The following is a 7,758-nucleotide window of genomic DNA, read 5'->3' as shown; positions in this document are numbered from 1 at the left end:
AATTTCTCCCCCTCAGCACCCAAACGTGCCAAAACACTTCTCCAGGCAAATCCCACGCTTCCACTATCAATCCAGCAAATTTCCACGCTTGGCTTGGCCGCTCCCCGCAGACAGACGGGGAAGCCCAGCGCCCGCTCCCATCCATGCACGCACGGAATTAAATCATCCTTGACTGGTGCAGGGAAGAACGAATGGGAAAGAAAGGCTGGATTTCAGTTTTCCAGGTGGGATGAGAGCGGCTCAGTCACTCACCTGCCATCCCGGGCGTGTTGGGAAGTGAGCGAGTGGAATTTGATAGCGCGGCACCGCGAGCTGTCACTCGGCTGCCGGCGTCGGCAAAGCCCCATCTGTTCCCTCCGCACATCAAATTCCATCAACGGGGCATTTGAGCCACCACTGAGAGGGGTTTTTTCCCGTTTTTTTTAATTCCTTCTTGTCCCAGGCTGTAGGAGCATCTTTTTTAGTGCTACAATAAACATCTGTCAACTTTGGGACTCTCCGAAGATGCCGCTGAAGCATCTCCAGTTAAGAGCAAGGTTGACTTCCCAAGCGATGCAGGGAGAAAGCCCCAAATTAAAATCCATTAGGATAGGGCTGGAGCATCCTTAGCTCTCTGGAATTCTGTTTTCAGCATTTTTCTATACCAGGAATCAGCTCCCAAGGGCAGGGGCCGATCCCCCATAATATTTAGTATTTGGGGATAAAAGTGGATACACAGGGATGAACACGTTCCCATTTAAAGCAGCCGGGAATCCACATCTAGGAATCACAGAATCGTGGAATGGTTCGGGCTGGAACTGACCTTAAAGGTCATCATGGCCAGAAAGGAGGAATCACAAAAGAGATAAAGAGACACTAAAAAAAGGGGCCAACAGCCTCGTGCCAGTGGGTTGGAATTTTTATGTAGGAAAAATACATCCATGGAATGATTTTTTGGGGAGTTTTTTCCCAGTTTTTATCTTCCAGCAAGATGTCATGCTCTAATATGATGTGCATCTCCCCTCCCAGGAATTAACTCACATCCCAAAGGCAGTTTAACTATCCAAGGGCTGGTCCTACCCATGACAAAATTCATCCAGATCTGGTAAAGCACCTGGAAGCTGGAAAAGAAACCCTCCATCCACGCTTTCCTACTCCCTAATTATTCACCCCACATGCAAATCCTCTCCAAACTATCAGAAAACCACCCAAATATTTCCCAGGAGAAGCCAACCCAAGGAAGCTCTGTAATTACACATTTCACCACCCACTGGGATTTATGGAGAAAGCTCAGGCTCTGGCACAAGGGTATTTTTGGAAGCTGTTATATTGTGGAAAAGACCTTTAAATACAAGTAAAAGCTTTGTGGGCATCAAAGTAACAAGAAGGGGGTGCAAGAGAGGGGGTTGGATGTTCCCGACTTTTCAGGAAGTCCAAGGACCCTAAATTTGGATTTTTAGACTGGTTGTCAACTCAGAATTCCCAATTGGTCACTACAAGTGATTTGCATTAATTAATACATTAATAAATACATTAATAAATCATATTCCTGGCATCGGAGGGTGTATTATTGAAATTGGGGTGAAATCCGGACATCAAAAGACAATGGAAAACAGGAGAAGGGTTAAATTCAAACATCAGGAGCCAAAATTTGCTGCAGTCTGGCCTAAATTAAACAAAAAGCTGAAACGATGCCCCCAGGGCTCAACTTTGGGAATCTCGTTCTCTCCAGACAAAACACTGGGCACATCCCAGTCCCAGACCTGTCCCGTTTTTCTCCTCAATTGCTTCCCAGTTGGGGAGAACATCGGGACACAGCGGTGCTGTCAGATCAGGAGAGCGACTCGCACATCCTTGGCATTGCCAAAGTGCCCTCACTGTGGAAATTTAAAGCAGTGCCACGGCAAGTTCCTCCCCTGTGCACACTCCAAGGCAGCAGGAACGGAACAGAGAGGGGGAAAAAAAAGCAGGAAAATACAAAAAGCTGCCGGGGAGAGCATCAAGAACTGCACATTAAGGGCTTCTGAAGTGATTACACCCAGCACAGCGGCATCAGCCGGGATATTTTCCACCCTGTGGAAGGGACAGGTGGATTTCTCTCCCCCTTTCCTGATGAATCAGTCGCTTGGAAGAGCATCATCCGTAAGGAAACCCACAGCCCGTGCAAACGGGGTTGTTTCTCTTAATGCATCATCCCAGCCCGACGCTGGCAGCTCCGGCGGCGCCGGTGGCTCGCGGTGAGAAGTGATTGTTGCTCCCAATCCAGCCGGGAGACTCCGCGCGTCTCTCCGGAGGGAGCAGGAGCTGTCATGTTCATTAAATGCATGATTACAGCTATGATTAATAGCGGGGGCTACAGCCTAACTCCTTCTCTTTTTCCCTGCTCCTCGGAAGGAATCCACAGCCAAGCGGTCCCGCGGTGTTTTCCGCAGCGTTCGGCTCAGCGTTTGAAATTCCAGCTTTTGATGGGAAAGGAGAAAAAGGCACGATTTCTCCTTGTCAAACAAAAACATGACTAAAATGAGCGGGTCGGATGCTGCACCCCTCCACCAACACTCATAACTTAATTACGACCTTTTCATATCCTTAATCCCAAAACTCAGCTCAAGAGGGTCCAGGTCCATCTCCTGCATCCTGGTTTTTTTTTTCCATAACCCCAAAACACAGCTCAAGGCTCAAGGTCCTTCTCCTCCAGGGAAAGGTTGGCAGAGATTTCCCTTGGCAGCCCAGGAACTGCACTCGGGAGCAACACTCGGTGCTTTCCAGCATTCCCACATGGATATCAGGATGCTCCCATCCAGTCCAACACCCCTGCTCAGCTCCCCATCACCCAAGGGCTTGGGATGCAACAAACACACCTGGAAAAGAACATTCCAAATATTCCTTTGCATTAAAAACTGGCTGCAAATATCACAGTTAATTATCACCTGCTTAATTATTTAGGAAGGACTTTATTGCTCTTAGGGCACAGCTCAAGGATCAGGACCTCATCTCATGGAAAGGTCTGTTTGAGAATCTTATCCAATAATTTACTTCTTTTAAATGGTGGAAAAGCTGTGGAAAACTGATTTAGCACAAAAAAAAAAAAGGGAGAAATCCAGAGTTGGGATGAGCTGGGACCAAGGGATGGGCAAGAGGGTGAGAACATCATTAGAATGATGAGTGTTGAGTGTCTGAGCCCATTGCTTCCCATCTACTTCCACTGTCCCAAATCAAGGATAAATTATGGAAATCTTACACATGGAGGGAAACTACCAGGGTAGAAAACTGGAATAGTCCAAAAAAAGGGAGAAATGCAAAGTTGGGATGATCTGGAACCAAGGGATGGGCAAGAGGGTGAGAACAGCATTAAAATGATGAGTGTTGAGCCCATTGCTTCCCATCTACTTCCACCATCCCACATCAAGGGTAATTTATGGAAATCATCCCCATGGAGGAAATCAATCAATGTAGAAAAATGGAACAGGCAGAAAAAAAGGAAGAAAGTCAGAGTTGGGATGCGATGGGGCCAAGGGATGGGCAAGAGGGTGAGAACATCATTAGAATGATGAGTGTTGAGCCCATTGCTTCTCACCTACTTCCACCATCCCAAATCAAGGATAATTTATGTAAATCTTACACACAGAGGGAAACGATCGGGGGTTTGCCCAAGCAATGGCAGGCAGGTGATCAGCTCCGCTGGCCAGCGCTCCAACTTGGGGATGACCCCAACAGGGTCATCCCATCTTCCCGTTATTGTTTGCTCATCAATCCTGTGGTTTTGGAATTGTTCAGTCCCTTACCCCTTCTGAGCTCACTCCTTTGGCTCACTGAGTTCAATTCCTTGGGTTTGGGATTCCTCAATTCCTTACCCCTTTTGAGCTCAATTCCTTGGCCCCTTCAATTTCAATCCCTTGACTTTGGGATTCCTCAATCCCTTGGCCCCTTCACTCTCAATTCCATGGGTTTGGGATTGCTCAATCCTTTTATCCCTCAGGTGTCAGTATCACCACACACCTCTCCTCAGCCTGTTCCCACATGACCTGGAAAAGGCTTCCTTAAACCACGCCGGCTCCTTTAATAGTTCCCATTATCATCCCGCCTCACCCACCTCGGCTTCCTTTGGAAAGAGCCGAGCGATTCATTTTCCGAGTCTCTCCTTGGCTTTATTGCTGAACGGAAAGTTTTGAGGCTGCACTCGGGGAAATTTATTTCTTTAATTATTATTCATTTAAGTGGGTTCCGCAGATTCTGAGGATCAGCACTCGCAGCTGCTGGGGGTCATTTATTTCCCTCACTGGACAGCACAAGTCCTCATTCCGGAGAAGACAACGGAAGAAGAAGGGATGAGCTGCGGCTAAACAAGCGGAGATTTTCCCGTCTTCCTGCCCAATTGTCCCCACATCCCATCAGTGTCCCTGAGTGAGGTGGTCACGAATGTTTTATTAATGAAGCAACTTCAATTAATGAAGCACCTCTGGGTTGGATGTTGTATAAGCAGATGTGGGCCAGGAGCCTGGAGCAGGATCTGATCTCTGAAATTCCAGAGTTGAGGAATGGAGCTCATAAAGTGAAAGGGATTGAGCAATCCCAAAGCCAGGGCATTGAGACTGAAGGGGGCGAAGGATTGAGCACAAGAGGGACAAAAGGATTGAACAATCCCAAAACCATGGAATTGAGAGTGAAGAGGTCAAAGGGATTGAGCAATCCCAAAACCAAGGGACAGAGTTCAAAAGGGGCCAAGGGATTGATCTCAGAGGAGGTCAGGAATTAAATAATCCCAACACAAGGCATTGGGATTGAAGGGGCCATGGAACTGAGCTCAAAAGGGGTAAGAGATCGAGCAGTCCCAAAATCAAGGGTATGAGACCGAGGGGGCCAAGGGATCCCAGAACCCCGAAGACAAGGGATTGAGTTTAAAAGGGCCAAGGGATTGAGCTCAAAAGGCCTGAGGGATTGAACAACCCCAAAATCAAGGGATTGAGATGGAAGGGGCCAAGGGATCCCACAATCCCAAAGATAAGGCACTGAGATTGAGGGGGCCATGGAGCTGATCTGAGAAAGGGTAATCCCAAAAAAAGGGATTAAGTTTGAATGGGATAAGGAATTGACTCACCAATCCCCAAAATATATGGGACTGCAGCCAAAAGGGGTAAGAGATTCAGTAACCCCCAAAACCAGGGACTGAGCTAAAAAGGGGTAAGGGAAGGAGGAATCCCAAAAACAAGGGCCTGAGCCCAAAAAAAATCGTGGGATTGAGCTCAAAGAGACTGAACAATTCCAAAAACAAGGGATTGAAACTGAAGGAGCCAAGGCATCCTTCAATCCCAAAGACACGGAAGGCATTGAGATCAAAGGGGCCGAGAAATTGAGCTCAAAAGGGGTAAAGGATTGAAGAATCCCAAAACCATGGGATTGAGATTGAATGGATTGAGATTGAAAGGTTTCCCCAATCACAAAAAAAAAGCCTTGAGATTGAAGGGGCCATGAAACTGACCTCAAAAGGGGCCAAGGGATCGAGTTCAAAAGGGACCAAGAGATCCCACAACCCCAAAGATAAGACACTGAGACTGAAGGGGCCATGGAATTGAGCTAAAGAGGGGCAAGGGATTGAGCAATCCCAAAGCCAAGGGAATTACTTCCAAAGGGGCCAAGGGATTGAGTTCAAGAGGGGTAAGTGACAGAGCAATCCCAAACCCAAGAGATTGAGATTGAAGAGTCTGAGGGATTAAACAATCCCAAAACCCAAGGGATTGAGTTCTAAAGAGGCAGGAGATTGAGCAATCCCAAACATAAGGAATTCACCTCAAAAGGAGTGAGCACAAGTGGATCCCAGCACCAGCAATGCCAAAACCAGCAGAAACCTGAGGAAAGCAACATTCCAAATTTTCCTGCTTTCACACCTCAGTGCATTGGGCTGATCTCCACCAAATTCCTCCTTATCCCTCCAGAATGATCCCAACACATTCAAGGTCTGTTGAAGACAGAAGTCAGGAAAGTGGGTCATGGTGGACAAGGAAGAAGCTTGGGATGTTTCCATGGACCAGGGGAAAACGTAAAGCCCGGCACACCAGAGAGAATCCTCCCTAATTCCTCTTACAACACCAACATTAAAAGCAAAGGCAGAAGATGGGTGGTGGAAACATTCCAGTCCTGAATCCCTCCTTTCCTTCTGGAAAAAAGGAGTGGCTCAGAGGAAAGAGCATCATTCCCGCAGGCACTGGGCGGCAGTGAGCCAACAGCAGTGCTGAGTATTTCATCATCCCTGAAGAAGTGGGAAGTGCATTTCTGTGGCATTCAGCACTTCTAAAATTAGTTGGTAAACAGGGAGGCCAGGGAGCACTTTCTTCCAGCACCATGGAGATCTCCAACTGTGGAGTTATCCCACTGCAGCCCAAATCATGCTCAGGAGCATCGTCACTCATCCCCAGCCGGATGCAGTGGAGGAGGGAATCCAGAGGAAGCCACAGAGGTGCTCCAAGAGGAGCCCCTCTGCTCTGGAGCCAGGCTGGGAGAGCTGGGAATGTCCCACCTGGAAAGGAGAAGGCTCTGGGGAGAACTCAGAGCCCCTTCCAGTGCCTAAAGGGGCTCCAGGAGAGCTGGAGAGGGACTTGGGACAAGGGATGGAGGGACAGGACACAGGGAATGGCTTCCCACTGCCAGAGGGCAGGGATGGATGGGATATGGGGATGAAATCCTTCTCTGTGAGGGTGGTGAGACCCTGGCACAGATTGCCCAGAGAAGCTGTGGCTGCACCATCCCTGGAAGTGTCCAAGGCCAGACTGGACAGGGCTTGGAGCAACCTGGTCTGGTGGAAGGTGTCCCTGCCCACGGCAGGGGGTTGGAACAAGATGGTCTTTCAGGTCCCTTCCAACCCAAACCATTCCAGGATTCAATACCTTCAGTCTCCCCAGCTGAGCACTGTCTCAGCAGAGTGGGGAAACTGAGGCAGAAGGGGATGTTACACAGCAGGATGGAGACAGGGAGAGCATCTGGATCCAGGGAAAGCCCCTCCCAGTTCTGGAAGGCTGAACTCAACCACATTTTAATTAATAATTTGTTCCTTTGAGGTTTAGAGCCACCATCACAATGTGTGGGAGATGCCTCAGCTCGGGAGGACTTAAAACTCTTCTTAAACCTCCACTTTTGGGAGCTCAGCAATCCTGCGTATCTCCAAGGCTCCGGAATACACGGCCATGGAGAAAATTTGAAAACCCCAATAAATAAAATCACATTGCTCAATGGGCCGGCTGCCACCTCTGGAGTCCCCAAAACCACCAGCCTTTCGCCAACCAAGAGCTAAAACCTCAGCAGGGCTTGAGGAAATCATGCAGGTGAGGATTTGCCCTTTGGGAAAACAGCCTGGACACTTGGAAAACCCTGCTGGAGCCAGTCCCAGCTCACGGAGTGCAATTCCTCTGCCGGCAGCAGCAGCGGCTCGTGCCGAGATTGGGGTCAGGGCTGATTTCCGGACAATGTCAAACCTTAATTTGCTTTCTGCTGCTTTCAATCTTGTATTTCCCCTTTTGTATTTCTTTGTGAAACTCTACATTGCCCAGGACCTTTTGCTTCTCTCCCTGATTTCATGGAAATTCCTCAAGAGTCTGGAAAACGTCTTAGCAGCTGGAGAAAGAAATGAAGGAAAGGTTCCTTGTGAGCAGAGAAACCCAATTATTCCGCTTGCTTAATTAATTGCCACGTAGCAAATGCTTTCCACACCATCCCACCACTGATTTTCCAAGACTTCTGCAAAGGGAAAAAATACATGGGTGCTGAAATACCAGTTATCCCAAAGGGAAA

At 48.3% G+C, this 7,758-nt stretch overlaps 1 protein-coding gene across 1 annotated transcript in view; it reads right to left on the bottom strand.

Moving 5' to 3' along the window:
• Positions 1 to 7,758, bottom strand: part of ZC3H3 (zinc finger CCCH-type containing 3) — a 132,149-nt gene that overhangs the window by 33,796 nt on the left and 90,595 nt on the right.

Source organism: Corvus brachyrhynchos, unplaced genomic scaffold (assembly GCF_000691975.1).
Source record: "Corvus brachyrhynchos isolate BGI_N302 unplaced genomic scaffold, ASM69197v1 scaffold89, whole genome shotgun sequence".
Classification (NCBI taxonomy): Eukaryota; Metazoa; Chordata; class Aves; order Passeriformes; family Corvidae; genus Corvus; species Corvus brachyrhynchos.
This window is presented reverse-complemented; position numbering and strand designations above follow the sequence as displayed.